At 51.7% G+C, this 17,296-nt stretch overlaps 14 non-coding genes across 14 annotated transcripts; 5 read left to right on the forward strand and 9 right to left on the reverse strand.

Moving 5' to 3' along the window:
• Positions 1-2,819: 2,819 nt before the first annotated feature.
• On the reverse strand, positions 2,820-2,892 carry trnaf-gaa (transfer RNA phenylalanine (anticodon GAA)). Its single transcript has one exon. It is a non-coding gene; the product is annotated as a tRNA-Phe (tRNA).
• A 1,024-nt stretch (positions 2,893-3,916) lies between these two features.
• Positions 3,917-3,988, forward strand: trnad-guc (transfer RNA aspartic acid (anticodon GUC)). Its single transcript has one exon. It is a non-coding gene; the product is annotated as a tRNA-Asp (tRNA).
• Positions 3,989-4,254: 266 nt separating this feature from the next.
• On the reverse strand, positions 4,255-4,327 carry trnav-cac (transfer RNA valine (anticodon CAC)). Its single transcript has one exon. It is a non-coding gene; the product is annotated as a tRNA-Val (tRNA).
• A 694-nt stretch (positions 4,328-5,021) lies between these two features.
• Positions 5,022-5,093, forward strand: trnah-gug (transfer RNA histidin (anticodon GUG)). The gene has a single exon. It is a non-coding gene; the product is annotated as a tRNA-His (tRNA).
• A 574-nt stretch (positions 5,094-5,667) lies between these two features.
• trnav-aac (transfer RNA valine (anticodon AAC)) lies at positions 5,668-5,740 on the reverse strand. The gene has a single exon. It is a non-coding gene; the product is annotated as a tRNA-Val (tRNA).
• Positions 5,741-5,849: 109 nt separating this feature from the next.
• Positions 5,850-5,922, reverse strand: trnaf-gaa (transfer RNA phenylalanine (anticodon GAA)). The gene has a single exon. It is a non-coding gene; the product is annotated as a tRNA-Phe (tRNA).
• Positions 5,923-6,946: 1,024 nt separating this feature from the next.
• trnad-guc (transfer RNA aspartic acid (anticodon GUC)) lies at positions 6,947-7,018 on the forward strand. Its single transcript has one exon. It is a non-coding gene; the product is annotated as a tRNA-Asp (tRNA).
• A 621-nt stretch (positions 7,019-7,639) lies between these two features.
• Positions 7,640-7,712, reverse strand: trnav-cac (transfer RNA valine (anticodon CAC)). The gene has a single exon. It is a non-coding gene; the product is annotated as a tRNA-Val (tRNA).
• A 694-nt stretch (positions 7,713-8,406) lies between these two features.
• On the forward strand, positions 8,407-8,478 carry trnah-gug (transfer RNA histidin (anticodon GUG)). The gene has a single exon. It is a non-coding gene; the product is annotated as a tRNA-His (tRNA).
• Positions 8,479-9,052: 574 nt separating this feature from the next.
• trnav-aac (transfer RNA valine (anticodon AAC)) lies at positions 9,053-9,125 on the reverse strand. The gene has a single exon. It is a non-coding gene; the product is annotated as a tRNA-Val (tRNA).
• Positions 9,126-9,234: 109 nt separating this feature from the next.
• trnaf-gaa (transfer RNA phenylalanine (anticodon GAA)) lies at positions 9,235-9,307 on the reverse strand. The gene has a single exon. It is a non-coding gene; the product is annotated as a tRNA-Phe (tRNA).
• Positions 9,308-10,331: 1,024 nt separating this feature from the next.
• trnad-guc (transfer RNA aspartic acid (anticodon GUC)) lies at positions 10,332-10,403 on the forward strand. Its single transcript has one exon. It is a non-coding gene; the product is annotated as a tRNA-Asp (tRNA).
• A 621-nt stretch (positions 10,404-11,024) lies between these two features.
• trnav-cac (transfer RNA valine (anticodon CAC)) lies at positions 11,025-11,097 on the reverse strand. The gene has a single exon. It is a non-coding gene; the product is annotated as a tRNA-Val (tRNA).
• Positions 11,098-12,440: 1,343 nt separating this feature from the next.
• Positions 12,441-12,513, reverse strand: trnav-cac (transfer RNA valine (anticodon CAC)). Its single transcript has one exon. It is a non-coding gene; the product is annotated as a tRNA-Val (tRNA).
• Positions 12,514-17,296: the final 4,783 nt, after the last annotated feature.

Below are 17,296 nucleotides of genomic sequence, written 5' to 3' on the forward strand. Positions count from 1 at the left end.
CGAGAACAGCGAGGACCCCTCCCCCACTCCTGCTCCTCAGAACGAGGGCCAGTGTGGGGTCCCCCAGTGGAGCGGGTCCAGCGAGGATACCCAGGATTCAGCAGAGCTGCTTTTCTCAGACTCTGCAAGTCCTACAGATGCCCTCCTCACCTCCATCCAGTCCATCACGGAGGATCTGCAGCAGCTGGTGGGTGAGGGGGAAGAGGAGACTGGTGCATCGGCTGCACCCCTTTCCCCTCAGTGCTCCCAGGAGCTGGACTTGAGGAAAAGGAAAAATGACTCTGTTTTCTCCCTGAGCGAGGAGGAAGGAGAGCATGGTGATGGGGACAGCTGGAACCCCTGCACCCCTCCCTCTACCCCCTTCCCTGAAATGGACTCCGTGAACGCTATTACTGCTGCCACCCTGATGAAGGCTCATTCAGAGGATGGCTGGCAGGAAATTGGTAAGAAGAAAAAGAAAAAGAAGTAAATCAAGAGAGGTATAAAAGCTTTGAAGATAGGTGGGATAAAGGGCCTTCTGATTGGTCAGGGGACAATAACAACAGAACCTCTGGCGTGGCCATTCTTTTCAAAGGATGGGCATTCAAATTGAAAAGTATTCAGAGGGTCATAGATGGCAGGTTGCTGTGTGTGGATGTGGAATGGGGGACCGTTAACCTGCGTCTAATCAATGTGTATTGTCCTACTGACGTTGGAGGAAGGGTGGAGCTACTCAAAGCACTCTCTCCCCTATTGTTATGTAGCACAGACGTGATAGTGGGAGGGGATTTTAATTGTATCTTAGAGCACACAGATAGGCAGTCTAGCTCTCCGATAAAATTGGATTCCAGCTCACTGGCCCTGCAAAACTTAGTTCAAGACTTTAAACTCTCAGACACATATAGATGTATATATCCCACAATAGCAGGATATACATGGTCAGGGAGGAATAGCAGCTCCAGAATTGACTATTGCTTTGTCTCAGAGAGAGTGAAAGTTGTTGGGGTCACTCTTCAGCCTGTCTTCTTCTCAGATCATCAGGCTTTAGGGTGTAGAGTGGAACTCCAGGGCGGGACTGTCTTTGGCCCAGGCCTCTGGAAACTCAACACAAAGCTGCTAGAGAATGAGGGGGTAGTATCCCGCTACAAGGAGAAACTATCACAGTGGCTGTCCTTGCAGTGTCTGTACGAGTCAGTAGGAGAGTGGTGGGAGGAGGTGAAGGTGAGGACAAAGGCCTTTTTCATGGATGAGGGAAGGAAGGCTGCTGCCAGACGGAGAAGAGTGCTAGCCAGGAAACAGAGGCAGCTGCAGCGTCTCTACACGAGACAGTGGCTTCGATGTGCTCGAGGATATCACCCTTTTAAAAAAGGATGTCCGGAGCATAGCGGAAGAAAGTAGTCGAGGAGTGCTGTTAAGAAGCAGAGTGCAGTTCTTGGAAGAAAATGAGAAGTGTACTTGCTTCTTTTTCAGGAAAGTGGTAGGCTCCAAGTCTGTCATGGAAAGTGTAGTTGATGAGGAGGGAAGAGAGAGAACAGAGCCGAGTGCTATCCTCTCCTGCATCGAGGCCTTCTTGTCACGGACGTCCAAGGGGACTAACCGTGGGGAGCAGGAGGGCGGAAAAAGACCCATATGCTTAGCGGCGATACGGGAAAAAGGCCCGGGCTCATTAGTGCAAAGAGTTCAGGAATGCCGTATTGAAACCTGTGCCCTCAGGGAGCGGACGTGGGGCGCCCTGGTGCTAGGCGGGTCTCAGGACATCCGAACGTCAGTGCTGAGCGAGGACAGAGTGCAAGACCCTGAAATATTTAGCCAAGGGAAAGAGAGGGACAGGAAGGACAGCAGACCAGAAACTAGGGACAGGACAGAGAAGGACCGCCCTCTGGCTGCAGAGGGCGTGACACTTCTACTCAAGACTGTACAGCTCTACAGAGGTAAAGGATGAAGAAATTCATTTTTTTACCTCAAAGCTAGAAAACGTTTTGAGTGAAGAAGATAGGGAAGTACTTGAGGGGGATTTGACAGTAGAAGAGCTGAGAGGCTATGGAGAGCTTACAGAAGGGGAAAACGCCGGGTGCTGACAGGCTCCCTAAAGGGGTTTCTGCTTTTACTACTTGCACGAATGAAGGCAAAAAAAAAAGCCAATCGATGTGAACGAACGGCGCTTTACAGAGGAGTACTGCCTGACTGATCGTTCATGAACGACAGAGGCCACTCCGACCTCTTCTCGGTTTTCTTCAATGACTTACTAAGGATCTTCTTCACATTCGCCCATGCAGGGGAAGCCAGTTACACCAAAGCAAACGCAGGAAAGTGCATTTCAAGCAGAGACCAGGAGGGACTTGTTTACACCGAGAGTGGGCGGAGAATGGAACAATGCGCCCAGCGCTGTTGCTGGAGCCGATTCTTGATGAGCTCTTGGGCTCACTAAGAGGCCCCCGCTGGATGCTAATCTTTCTGTTGTTCTTGCAGGTCCTGCGCTGCTTTTGAGCCGACAGAGATCGTCCTGGTCTGTCGGCACAGCCCAATTGCAAATGATCGGCTCCGCGTACAGAAGGAACGTGCGTTTGGTACAAGAGTGCACGAAGGCACCGGAAATACATTGGGAACAAATGACCGGTCGCTCAAGACCTCTGTGAAGTACAGGAGCGTGCAAAACGAGGCTGTTTCCGCCCGGTCTCGAACCGGGGACCTTACGCGTGTTAGGCGAACGTAATAGCCGCTGCACGGAAACCTGCAGGGGCCGCTGCTGGTGTCTCGCTTGCGTTTCGGTCTGAGAAAGGGACGCGTCACTTTAGGGAGGGGGCGCTGGAGAGAGGAACAAAGGGCGCGATGAAACAAAATGCCGAAACCCGGGATCGAACCAGGGACCTTTAGATCTTCAGTCTAACGCTCTCCCAACTGAGCTATTTCGGCGGTGCGCAAATCCCACAGCCACCTGCTCCAGCCTTCCTGTGTTGTGGCATGAGCGCACCAAGAGTAGCGGGAGAGTGTTGCAGGAACGTCACTCAGAAGGAAAGCCACCCAGCTGCGCCCTCTGAGCTCTGTCCAGCGCATCTTCCTCGCATGGACTCCTGCCTGCGACGGGCAGGAAACAATTAGCCAGAACAGAACGACACCCCATGGGTGTCTCATGACCGCACCTTAGGTTGTGACACGTGCAGGTGTGAGGGGTTGCCGGGCTACTTTGGAGCAGAGCTTGGGCGGAGGGGGGGCGGGAAAGCAGACAAAGAGGTGACACCTCAAGGTCTGCACGATCACAGCTCTCCGCCGCCCCAGGCTTCCGCTCGATACGCTACTGGACACACCCGCCCCTCCTCACACAGACCGTGGAAAAGCCCCCGAGTGGGAGGGCTCTCTCTTCCTCCCAGGAGCTCTTGGACACGACGCACAGACAGGGCGCGGGGAGCCACTGCCTGCAAACACGGCTCCAGGCAGGACTCCACTCCGCAGGAGCCGCAGAGCAGAGGAGATGAGGGCAGCTTAGCTCCTGTGCAGAGACCTGAGCTGTTGTTGCTGTGGATGCTGTCTTTTCTGCACTCGGGGTAGGAGTGAATGTTGAGTTGCCCTTAGAAATGAAGCAGAGCACTTCAACGGCACGGGTGTGTGTGTGTGTGCGCCCTGGTGATTCTGGGAGACAGATCGAACCTGGGCTAAAAGAGAGGGGGCTTAGCCCTCTTCCATTTGCTAGTTCAAAGTTGTACAACCCATTTGTATCTGCTAGGCGGCGCAGTCGTCGTGCACAAAGAACGCTTTGAAAAGCGTCAAAGGCAAGTCATTCCGAGTTGGTCGTTTGTGTTTTCCGTTCAGACGCGAAATGCTGAAATGATCTCTCGGCTCCTCGGTTGTCATTTCTGCTCCGTAAAGGGATCACAGCACGCGTCGGCTTCCAGCATGCTGGGTTGGGACACGATGCCGGGGGTTGGAGAGAGCGATGTCTTCCTCGTTAGTATAGTGGCAAGTATCCCCGCCTGTCACGTGGGAGACCGGGGTTCGATTCCCCGACGGGGAGTAGCTCTTCTTTCACCTCCTTAGAGAAATGACTGCCTTTCACTTCTCTGTTTTCTTTCACAGCGTCGTGCACCTTTTCATTGCTCTTGCTTTCAGAGCCTCCGCACGGCACACGACTCGACATCAGGAAGCACATTGAAGTGAAAGCAGGAAGCGCTGCGACATGCACTGTGCAGATCCCGCCACACTAAGAGGTGAGTGGGTCTGTTCGATCACAGCGCTCGACGAATCCCCAATCCCCTTTTGTGCCTGGCGACAAAAGATGTCTGTTTCCGCCCGGTTTCGAACCGGGGACCTTTCGCGTGTGAGGCGAACATGATAACCACTACACTATGGAAACGGTGGTAAGACGTGCCCAGCGGCCCAGTGCTGAGGTTCGCCAATGCGATTCAGCTCCTTCCAGTGCCTTTATTGGAGTGCGCTGATGGACCGTGCTCTCTCTCCAGAGACCAGCACGCCTGTCATGGACGGAGCAGGAAAGGCGGCGCCACATTCTACAGCCCTCTCCACGCAATCGACGAAATCGGGCTACTGAAGTGGAGAAAATCGCCTCTCTAGAAAGTGCAAATATCATCTTGGAGACTATAAATCCTATTGCCGAAGGTCAGCCCTGTCTACCAGAGTAACCCTCCCACAGCGATGATCAGCTCGTCTCACACGCGAGAAGTTTCGGTTGGAAACAAGCGCCCCCTCTTCTCGCACGTTTTGCACGTTCGAGTAGTTTTAATGCGGCTCTTTCGTACACGGTGCTGATCTTTTGGAAAGCAGGAGGCAAAACCGAGTCGAACCGCCTGGGTGAAAACCAGGAACCCTAACCGCTAGACTATATGGCAGCGAACAACCATGCTGTTCACGGCATCAAGCAAGCAAACTACATAAATATGAGAAAACACGCAAGAGAGTTGTCACTCAGAGTGTCGAAGGGTCGATGTATACTGGGGCTCAGTTGAAATGCAACGTCAGGACTTTTCCGAATTATGTCACACGAAGAGAGCACAGCCCTTTCCGCCCTGCCGCGTGTGTCTCGGTAACTCGCTGTGATCGTATAGTGGTCAGTACTTTGCGTTGTGGCCGCAACAACCCCGGTTCGAATCCGGGTCACGGCAGAATAGGGGCGTCTGCTTTTACTACTCGCACGAATGAAGGCAAAAAAAAGCCAGTCGACATGAACGAACGGCGCTTTACAGAGGAGTACTGCCTGACTGGATCGTTGATGAACGACAGAGGCCACTCCGACCTCTTCTCGGTTTTCTTCAATGACTTACTAAGGATCTTCTTCACATTCGCCCATGCAGGGGAAGCCAGTTACACCAAAGCAAACGCAGGAAAGTGCATTTCAAGCAGAGACCAGGAGGGACTTGTTTACACCGAGAGTGGGCGGAGAATGGAACAATGCGCCCAGCCCTGTTGCTGGAGCCGATTCTTGATGAGCTCTTGGGCTCACTAAGAGGCCCCCGCTGGATGCTAATCTTTCTGTTGTTCTTGCAGGTCCTGCGCTGCTTTTGAGCCGACAGAGCTCGACCTGGTCTGTCGGCACAGCCCAATTGCAAATGATCGGCTCCGCGTACAGAAGGAACGTGCGTTTGGTACAAGAGTGCACGAAGGCACCGGAAATACATTGGGAACAAATGACCGGTCGCTCAAGACCTCTGTGAAGTACAGGAGCGTGCAAAACGAGGCTGTTGCCGCCCGGTCTCGAACCGGGGACCTTTCGCGTGTTAGGCGAACGTGATAGCCGCTACACTACAGAAACCTGTAGGGACTGCTGCTGGTGTCTCGCTTGCGTTTCGGGCTGAGAAAGGGACGCGTCACTTTAGGCAGGTGGCGCTGGAGAGAGGAACAAAGGGCGCGATGAAACAAAATGCCGAAACCCGGGATCGAACCAGGGACCTTTAGATCTTCAGTCTAACGCTCTCCCAACTGAGCTATTTCGGCAGTGCGCGAAACCCACAGCCACCTGCTCCAGCCTTCCTGTGTTGTGGCATGAGCGCACCAAGAGTAGCGGGAGAGTGTTGCAGGAACGTCACTCAGAAGGAAAGCCACCCAGCTGCGCCCTCTGAGCTCTGTCCAGCGCATCTTCCTCGCATGGACTCCTGCCTGCGACGGGCAGGAAACAATTAGCAAGAACAGAACGACACGCCATGGGTGTCTCATGACCGCACCTTAGGTTGTGACACGTGCAGGTGTGAGGGGTTGCCGGGCTACTTTGGAGCAGAGCTTGGGCGGAGGGGGGGCGGGAAAGCAGACAAAGAGGTGACACCTCAAGGTCTGCACGATCACAGCTCTCCGCCGCCCCAGGCTTCCGCTCGATAAGCTACTGGACACACCCGCCCCTCCTCACACAGACCGTGGAAAAGCCCCCGAGTGGGAGGGCTCGCTCTTCCTCCCAGGAGCTCTTGGACACGACGCCCAGACAGGGCGCGGGGAGCCGCCGCCTGCAAACACGGCTCCAGGCAGGACTCCACTCCGCAGGAGCCGCAGAGCAGAGGAGATGAGGGCAGCTTAGCTCCTGTGCAGAGACCTGAGCTGTTGTTGCTGTGGATGCTGTCTTTTCTGCACTCGGGGTAGGAGTGAATGTTGAGTTGCACTTAGAAATGAAGCAGAGCACTTCAACGGCACGGGTGTGTGTGTGTGTGCGCCCTGGTGATTCTGGGAGACAGATCGAACCTGGGCTAAAAGAGAGGGGGCTTAGCCCTCTTCCATTTGCTAGTTCAAAGTTGTACAACCCCTTTGTATCTGCTAGGCGGCGCAGTCGTCGTGCACAAAGAACACTTTGAAAAGCGTCAAAGGCAAGTCATTCCGAGTTGGTCGTTTGTGTTTTCCGTTCAGACGCGAAATGCTGACATGATCTCTCGGCTCCTCGGTTGTCATTTCTGCTCCGTAAAGGGATCACAGCACGCGTCGGCTTCCAGCATGCTGGGTCGGGACACGATGCCGGGGGTTGGAGAGAGCGATGTCTTCCTCGTTAGTATAGTGGCAAGTATCCCCGCCTGTCACGTGGGAGACCGGGGTTCGATTCCCCGACGGGGAGTAGCTTTTCTTTCACCTCCTTAGAGAAATGACTGCCTTTCACTTCTCTGTTTTCTTTCACAGCGTCGTGCACCTTTTCATTGCTCTCGCTTTCAGAGCCTCCGCACGGCAGTCGACTCGACATCAGGAAGCACATTGAAGTGAAAGCAGGAAGCGCTGCGACATGCACTGTGCAGATCCCGCCACACTAAGAGGTGAGTGGGTCTGTTCGATGCACAAAGAACGCTTTGAGAAGCGTCAAAGGCAAGTCATTCCGAGTTGGTCGTTTGTGTTTTCCGTTCAGACGCGAAATGCTGAAATGATCTCTCGGCTCCTCGGTTGTCATTTCTGCTCCGTAAAGGAATCACAGCACGCGTCGGCTTCCAGCACGGTGGGTCGGGACACGATGCCGGGGGTCGGAGAGAGCGATGTCTTCCTCGTTAGTATAGGACCTGTCACCTGTCCCCACCTGTCACGCGGGAGACTGGGGTGCATCAGGACGCGCCTTGAAGTGAAAGCACGATGCGCTGTGACATGCACTGTGCAGATCCCGCCACACTAAGAGGTGGGTCCAGTGGGTCTGTTCGATCACAGCGCTAGGCGAATCCCCAATCCCCTTTTGTGCCTGGCGACAAAAGATGTCTGTTTCCGCCCGGTTTCGAACCGGGGACCTTTCGCGTGTGAGGCGAACGTGATAACCACTACACTACAGAAACGGTGGTAAGATGTGCCCAGCGGCCCAGCGCTGAGCTTCGCCAATGCGATTTAGCTGCTTCCAGTGCCTTTATTGGAGTGCGCTGATGGACCGTGCTCTCTCTCCAGAGACCAGCACGCCTGTCATGGACGGAGCAGGAAAGGCGGCGCCACATTCTACAGCCCTCTCCACGCAATCGACGAAATCGGGCTACTGAAGTGGAGAAAATCGCCTCTCCAGAAAGTGCAAATATCATCTTGGAGACTATAAATCCTATTGCCGAAGGTCAGCCCTGTCTACCAGAGTAACCCTCCCACAGCGATGATCAGCTCGTCTCACACGCGAGAAGTTTCGGTTGGAAACAAGCGCCCCCTCTTCTCGCACGTTTTGCACGTTCGAGTAGTTTTAATGCGGCTCTTTCGTACACGGTGCTGATCTTTTGGAAAGCAGGAGGCAAAACCGAGTCGAACCGCCTGGGTGAAAACCAGGAACCCTAACCGCTAGACTATATGGCAGCGAACAACCATGCTGTTCACGGCATCAAGCAAGCAAACTACATAAATATGAGAAAACACGCAAGAGAGTTGTCACTCAGAGTGTCGAAGGGTCGATGTATACTGGGGCTCAGTTGAAATGCAACGTCAGGACTTTTCCGAATTATGTCACACGAAGAGAGCACAGCCCTTTCCGCCCTGCCGCGTGTGTCTCGGTAACTCGCTGTGATCGTATAGTGGTCAGTACTTTGCGTTGTGGCCGCAACATCCCTGGTTCGAATCCGGGTCACGGCAGAATAGGGGCGTCTGCTTTTACTACTCGCGTGAATGAAGGCAAAAAAAAGCCAATCGACGTGAACGAACGGCGCTTTACAGAGGAGTACTGCCTGACTGGATCGTTGATGAACGACAGAGGCCACTCCGACCTCTTCTCGGTTTTCTTCAATGACTTACTAAGGATCTTCTTCACATTCGCCCATGCAGGGGAAGCCAGTTACACCAAAGCAAACGCAGGAAAGTGCATTTCAAGCAGAGACCAGGAGGGACTTGTTTACACCGAGAGTGGGCGGAGAATGGAACAATGCGCCCAGCCCTGTTGCTGGAGCCGATTCTTGATGAGCTCTTGGGCTCACTAAGAGGCCCCCGCTGGATGCTAATCTTTCTGTTGTTCTTGCAGGTCCTGCGCTGCTTTTGAGCCGACAGAGCTCGACCTGGTCTGTCGGCACAGCCCAATTGCAAATGATCGGCTCCGCGTACAGAAGGAACGTGCGTTTGGTACAAGAGTGCACGAAGGCACCGGAAATACATTGGGAACAAATGACCGGTCGCTCAAGACCTCTGTGAAGTACAGGAGCGTGCAAAACGAGGCTGTTTCCGCCCGGTCTCGAACCGGGGACCTTTCACGTGTTAGGCGAACGTGATAGCCGCTACACTACGGAAACCTGTAGGGACTGCTGCTGGTGTCTCGCTTGCGTTTCGGGCTGAGAAAGGGACGCGTCACTTTAGGCAGGTGGCGCTGGAGAGAGGAACAAAGGGCGCGATGAAACAAAATGCCGAAACCCGGGATCGAACCAGGGACCTTTAGATCTTCAGTCTAACGCTCTCCCAACTGAGCTATTTCGGCAGTGCACAAAGCCCACAGCCACCTGCTCCAGCCTTCCTGTGTTGTGGCATGAGCGCACCAAGAGTAGCGGGAGAGTGTTGCAGGAACGTCACTCAGAAGGAAAGCCACCCAGCTGCGCCCTCTGAGCTCTGTCCAGCGCATCTTCCTCGCATGGACTCCTGCCTGCGACGGGCAGGAAACAATTAGCAAGAACAGAACGACACGCCATGGGTGTCTCATGACCACACCTTAGGTTGTGACACGTGCAGGTGTGAGGGGTTGCCGGGCTACTTTGGAGCAGAGCTTGGGCGGAGGGGGGGCGGGAAAGCAGACAAAGAGGTGACACCTCAAGGTCTGCACGATCACAGCTCTCCGCCGCCCCAGGCTTCCGCTCGATAAGCTACTGGACACACCCGCCCCTCCTCACACAGACCGTGGAAAAGCCCCCGAGTGGGAGGGCTCGCTCTTCCTCCCAGGAGCTCTTGGACACGACGCCCAGACAGGGCGCGGGGAGCCGCCGCCTGCAAACACGGCTCCAGGCAGGACTCCACTCCGCAGGAGCCGCAGAGCAGAGGAGATGAGGGCAGCTTAGCTCCTGTGCAGAGACCTGAGCTGTTGTTGCTGTGGATGCTGTCTTTTCTGCACTCGGGGTAGGAGTGAATGTTGAGTTGCACTTAGAAATGAAGCAGAGCACTTCAACGGCACGGGTGTGTGTGTGTGTGCGCCCTGGTGATTCTGGGAGACAGATCGAACCTGGGCTAAAAGAGAGGGGGCTTAGCCCTCTTCCATTTGCTAGTTCAAAGTTGTACAACCCCTTTGTATCTGCTAGGCGGCGCAGTCGTCGTGCACAAAGAACACTTTGAAAAGCGTCAAAGGCAAGTCATTCCGAGTTGGTCGTTTGTGTTTTCCGTTCAGACGCGAAATGCTGACATGATCTCTCGGCTCCTCGGTTGTCATTTCTGCTCCGTAAAGGGATCACAGCACGCGTCGGCTTCCAGCATGCTGGGTCGGGACACGATGCCGGGGGTTGGAGAGAGCGATGTCTTCCTCGTTAGTATAGTGGCAAGTATCCCCGCCTGTCACGTGGGAGACCGGGGTTCGATTCCCCGACGGGGAGTAGCTTTTCTTTCACCTCCTTAGAGAAATGACTGCCTTTCACTTCTCTGTTTTCTTTCACAGCGTCGTGCACCTTTTCATTGCTCTCGCTTTCAGAGCCTCCGCACGGCAGTCGACTCGACATCAGGAAGCACATTGAAGTGAAAGCAGGAAGCGCTGCGACATGCACTGTGCAGATCCCGCCACACTAAGAGGTGAGTGGGTCTGTTCGATGCACAAAGAACGCTTTGAGAAGCGTCAAAGGCAAGTCATTCCGAGTTGGTCGTTTGTGTTTTCCGTTCAGACGCGAAATGCTGAAATGATCTCTCGGCTCCTCGGTTGTCATTTCTGCTCCGTAAAGGAATCACAGCACGCGTCGGCTTCCAGCACGGTGGGTCGGGACACGATGCCGGGAGTCGGAGAGAGCGATGTCTTCCTCGTTAGTATAGGACCTGTCACCTGTCCCCACCTGTCACGCGGGAGACTGGGGTGCATCAGGACGCGCCTTGAAGTGAAAGCAGGATGCGCTGTGACATGCACTGTGCAGATCCCGCCACACTAAGAGGTGGGTCCAGTGGGTCTGTTCGATCACAGCGCTAGGCGAATCCCCAATCCCCTTTTGTGCCTGGCGACAAAAGATGTCTGTTTCCGCCCGGTTTCGAACCGGGGACCTTTCGCGTGTGAGGCGAACGTGATAACCACTACACTACGGAAACGGTGGTAAGATGTGCCCAGCGGCCCAGCGCTGAGCTTCGCCAATGCGATTTAGCTGCTTCCAGTGCCTTTATTGGAGTGCGCTGATGGACCGTGCTCTCTCTCCAGAGACCAGCACGCCTGTCATGGACGGAGCAGGAAAGGCGGCGCCACATTCTACAGCCCTCTCCACGCAATCGACGAAATCGGGCTACTGAAGTGGAGAAAATCGCCTCTCCAGAAAGTGCAAATATCATCTTGGAGACTATAAATCCTATTGCCGAAGGTCAGCCCTGTCTACCAGAGTAACCCTCCCACAGCGATGATCAGCTCGTCTCACACGCGAGAAGTTTCGGTTGGAAACAAGCGCCCCCTCTTCTCGCACGTTTTGCACGTTCGAGTAGTTTTAATGCGGCTCTTTCGTAACGGTGCTGATCTTTTGGAAAGCAGGAGGCAAAACCGAGTCGAACCCGGGCCGCCTGGGTAAAAACCAGGAACCCTAACCGCTAGACCATATGGCAGCGAACAGCCATGCTGTTCCCGGCATCATCCGAGCAAACTACGTAAATATGAGAAAACACGCAAGAGAGTTGTCACTCAGAGTGTCGAAGGGTCGATGTATACTGGGGCTCAGTTGAAATGCAACGTCAGGACTTTTCCAAATTATGTCACACGAAGAGAGCACAGCCTTTTCCACCCTGCCATGCGTGTATCGGTAACTCCCCGTGATCGTATAGTGGTCAGTACTTTGCGTTGTGGCCGCAACAACCCCGGTTCGAATCCAGGTCACGGCAGAATAGGGGCGTCTGCTTTTACTACTTGCACGAATGAAGGCAAAAAAAAGCCAATCGATGTGAACGAACGGCGCTTTACAGAGGAGTACTGCCTGACTGGATCGTTGATGAGCGACAGAGGCCACTCCGACCCCTTCTTGGTTTTCTTCAATGACTTACTAAGGATCTTCTTCACATTCGCCCATGCAGGGGAAGCCAGTTACACCAAAGCAAACGCAGGAAAGTGCATTTCAAGCAGAGACCAGGAGGGACTTGTTTACACTGAGAGTGGGTGGAGAATGGAACAATGCGCCCAGCCCTGTTGCTGGAGCCAATTCTTGATGAGATCTTGGGCTCACTAAGAGGCCCCCTCTGGATGCTATTCTTTCTGTTGTTCTTGCAGGTCCTGCGCTGCTTTTGAGCCGACAGAGCTCGTCCTGGTCTGTCGGCACAGCCCAATTGCAAATGATCAGCTCCGCATACAGAAGATACAAGAGTGGTACAAGAGTGCATGAAGGCACCGGAAATACATTGGGAACAAATGACCGGTCGCTCAAGACCTCTGTGAAGTACAGGAGCTTGCAAGAAGCAGCTGTTTCCGCCCGGTCTCGAACTGGGGACCATTCGCATGTGAGGCGAACGTGATAACCACTACACTACGGAAACGGTTGTAAACCGTGCCCAGCGGCCCAGTGCTGAGCTTCGCCAATGCGATTCAGCTGCTTCCATTGCCTTTATTGGAGTGCGCTGATGGACCGTGCTCTCTCTCCAGAGACCAGTACGCCTGTACCGGGGTAAAGTTAGCTTGAAGTTCGAAAACGATTTTGGCATGCCTGTAGCGCTTTCGCGAAATCTCTTAGAGTTACAAAAACACATGCTTTGTGTATAAAATACATTGTGAATGCTTTCTCAGCCTTCACTTTGTCATTTTTATGACATTTTTTTGACCATGCTCACATTTTCTCTTGTCCATATCTTTGCAATAGAAGCACAGAACGGCTTCAAACCAAATGCATTTTAAAGACCACAACTTGTGGATATTTCAACAGCCTCTACACCAAACTATCAGTGAGCTAATCATCTTTTTTAAAACCTCCAGTTTTTCATCGATGCGTAATTACACACTAACTGGAACCCGGGGCTGCTGTGTGCACACGTTCACAACGCGAGAAATACTGTTCAATACGGCTTAGTGCGAAAAACCCATATATGACCATAGGAAGCAGAACAGCGCAGTCTCCAATTAGCCAGACTGTAAGCACGGGAATAAAGCTTTGTTTGATTTCTGAAACCCTTCCTTTACGTTCTATTTTCATTCAGGTGTGGTTCAACTATATTGACAATACTACTGACAGCAGGAAGTTTAAAATATTCTTTTCTCAGCAGCTTATTAAAAACAGCTCCCATGATGTTCAAACCGACTTTTTACACAGAACACTGACACAGCTTTGTGTTCTGAATCTCTTTTTCTCGTGCCTTTATTTAATGTGGCACAATGCACTGGTATAGGGGTATTTTGTTAACAAACCAATAGCATTTAAACCACAGCACCCACAATGCTGCAAGTAAGTGTTTTGCACACTAAGCAGGTCTTCTGACTTTTCCCAGCTTTGTTTTGGGTTGTGGAACCTTTATTTTTTATGTTTTTTTTAAGATAACAGTACAGGTAAGACACTGGGATAGGGGGGTCGTCTTCATGGCTCAATAGCATTTCAAATACAACAGCCACACTGCTGAAACCAAGTGTTTTACACACCAGTCTAGCCCCCTAACCTTATACAACCTTGCTGTGGCTGTGGCACCTTTCTTTATTTTTTTATGATTTTTTGAAGATAACACTACAGGTAATACACTGGGACAGGTGGGTCGTCTTCATGGCTCAATAGAATTTCAAATACAACAGCCACACTGCTGAAACTAAGTGTTTTACACACCACACAGGCCCCCTAACCTTATGCAACCTTGCTGTGGCTGTGGCCCCTTTCTTTATTTTTTTTATGAAGTTTTCAATATGGCACCATTAGACAGGCGGTACATGGGGATAGGGGGGTGCTCTTCACGAGTCAATAGCTCTTCAAGCACAACAGCCACAGTGCTGCAACCAGGTGTTTTACACCAGACATTTCACCTAACCTTATACAACCTCGCTTTGAGTTGTAGAACATTTCTTTATTTTTTTTTACTGTAATCAAGTGTTGTGCTCACTAGTCAGGCCTCCTGACCTTTCACAGTCATGCTTTGTTGTGTGCAACTTTAATTATCTTTTTAGGATTTTTTGAACATGGCAACTTCCACCGAGACAGGTGGGGGGTGTGGGGGTGCTCTTCAATAGCTTTTTCATCTATACACACAAACAGATGTAACCAAGACACTCAGAACCTGTCACGCAGGGGCTGACTGCTGAGAATAGGGATCCAATGCGGTGCCCTTGGTAGGGTTGGCGCGAGACGCAGGCGTAGTCGGAGTAAACAGGCAGGGGCCCGAGTCCGGGAAGGCGTAGTACAGGCGTAGGCACAGAATCGACAGGCGAAGGCGTAGTCGAGGGACTGGCAGGGGTCGGAGTCCGGGAAGGCGTAGAAGTTGCGTCGGTAGGCAGAGGCGTAAACGAAGAGACAGGCTGGGGTCAGGATCCGAGAAAGCGTAAAACAGGCGAAGGTACAAAATCGAGTGGCTAAAGCAGTTGTCGGAAAAGCGGGGTCGAGGTCCAGGGGAGAAGTTATAGTAAGGCAAAGGCGTAGTTAGTAGGTAAGCTCCAGGAGAGAATCTCAATCGTGAGCAATGACCGGGGGACAGATGAGGGTTTAAGTAGAGGACTGATTGACATGTGCACGTTTGGTATGGGGAGAGCTCGAGGGAATGCGGGAGCGCTTGCCTGCGTGAGGGAGATTCATGACAGAACCAACAGAATCAACCTGAACTCATAGAAAAACAAGAATGCCCCCGAGACACCTGAATCCCCCTCCTGGACCACTCTGGTATCAACACCCCCAAACCCATCCATACCAGCTTACAAGATTCAGAATCGGTGCAACACTCCAACCTGGACCAAGAGCAGGATGGGACAAGAACCTGCACCACACTACGTACACAGGTTTGTATTTTTGACTGAAGATGAAAATGTCTAACATAGATTGTTTTGGTTCTAGCAAACAATAAAAATAGTTGTTAAAATCCAAACACACATCATGAGATCACTCTCTGTCAGTATGTGTAACATTCTGGGTCTGGGCTCCTCTGTATTTGGGCTAAAGAGAGTTCAACAACATTTATTAAATGCACTGACATCATAATCTGACAAGATCCATTGTTTAGGGGAGACTTGACCACCCACTGTCCCCCTGGTATCGTGAAGCTCATTGTCCTTTAGCTTTCCAAAACCAGAATCACTTGGGACTCCGGGGGGATCGGTGTATGCAAACTATGAATTCCTTATGCAAGAAATTGTATATGGTCAATATAGCGATCATATCTTATCAGCAGATGGTAATCTCCAAGGAACAAGTAATAGGTTTATTCCACGCTGAAAAATGATCAAATGATTGATGAACCCAAGTGATTTGAAAGAAATGTTAAACAACTCAAAGCGAGGTTGTATAAGGTTAGGGGAGCTGTCTGGTGTGTAAAACACCTGGTTGCAGCACTGTGGCTGTTGTGCTTGAAGAGCTATTGACTCGTGAAGAGCACGATGTACTATCCCCATGTACCGCCTGTCTAATGGTGCCATATTGAAAAACTCATAAAAAAATAAAGAAAGGGGCCACAGCCACAGCAAGGTTGTACGAGGTCCGGGGGCCTGTCTGGTGTGTAAAACACTTGGTTTCAGCAGAGTGGGTGCTGTATTTGAAATGCTATTGAGCCATGAAGACGACCCATCTGTCCCAGTGTATTACCTGTAGTGTAATCTTCAGAAAATCATAAAAAATTAAAGAAAGGGGCCACAGCCACAGCAAGGTTGTACGAGGTCCGGGGGCCTGTCTGGTGTGTAAAACACTTGGTTTCAGCAGAGTGGGTGCTGTATTTGAAATGCTATTGAGCCATGAAGACGACCCACCTGTCCCAGTGTATTACCTGTAGTGTTATCTTCAGAAAATCATTACAAAATAAAGAAAGGGGCCACAGCCACAGCAAGGTTGTACGAGGTTCGGGGGCCTGTCTGGTGTGTAAACACTTGGTTTCAGCAGAGTGGGTGCTGTATTTGAAATGCTATTGAGCCATGAAGACGACCCACCCGTCCCACCTGTAGTGTTATCTTCAGAAAATCATAAAAAAATAAAGGTTCCATAACCCAAAACAAAGCTGGGAATAGTCAGATGACCTGCTTAGTGTGCAAAACACTTACCTGCAGCATTGTGGGTGCTGTGGTTTAAATGCTATTGGTTTGTGAACAGAATACCCCTATCCCAGTGCATTGTGCCACATTAAATACAAGCAAGAGAAAAAGAGATTCAGAACACAAAGCTGTGTCAGTGTTCTGTGTAAAAAATCGGTTTGAACATCATGGGAGCTGTTTTTAAGAAGCTGCTGAGTAAAGAATATCTTAATCTTCCTGCTGTCAGTAGTATTTTCAATATAGTTGACCCTTACCTGAATGAAAACAGGGCGTAAAGGAAGGGTTTCAGAAATCAAACAAAGCTTTATTCCCGTGCTTACAGTCTGGGTAATGGGAGACTGCGCTGTTCTGCTTCCTATGGTCATATACGGGTTTTTCGCATGAAGCCGTATTGAACAGTATTTCTCGCGTTGTGAACGTGTGCACACAGCGGTCCCCCGGGTTCCAGTTCGTGCGTAATTACGCATCGATGAAAAACCGGAGGTTTTAAAAAAGATAATTAGCTCACTGATAGTTTGATGTAAAGGGTGTGGAAATATCCACAAGTCGTGGTCTTTAAAATGCATTTGGTTTGATAGCGTTCTGTGCTTCCATCGCGAAGATATGGACAAAAGAATATTCGTGCTTGGTCAAAAAAATGTCATAAAAACGACAAAGTAAAGGCTGAGAAAGCATCCACAATGTATTTTATACACAAAACAAGCATTCTCGCAACTCTAAGAGGTTTCGTGAAAGCGCTACAGGCGTGCCAAAATCGTTTTCGAACTTCGAGCTAACTTTACCCCGGTTACTTATTTTACTCCTGTAGCAATTGAGCGGGACGTTAATTTGGCGATGCGCTCGTTTCTCTTTATGCTGTGCCTGTGCACAGGGGCCGGGCTCCCCGCACTGGTTTCCGCCGGGCCGGCTGGCTGGGACTCTCGGGAATTGGCGCTCCAGGCCGACCTCCCGGCTCCTGAAGACGCAGCCCAGTTGGAGGATTTGAACCTGGCAGATGCGCCCTCCGAAGACCTGTCTGCAAGCGAGAACGACTCGCAGTCCTTGGCTCCCGACTTTCGCCGCCTTCCCGTGTCCAGAGACGCGTACTCGCCCTACTTCGACAAGGAGAAGATGAAGCCC

This window comes from Lepisosteus oculatus, chromosome 14, assembly GCF_040954835.1.
Source record: "Lepisosteus oculatus isolate fLepOcu1 chromosome 14, fLepOcu1.hap2, whole genome shotgun sequence".
NCBI lineage: Eukaryota > Metazoa > Chordata > Actinopteri > Semionotiformes > Lepisosteidae > Lepisosteus > Lepisosteus oculatus.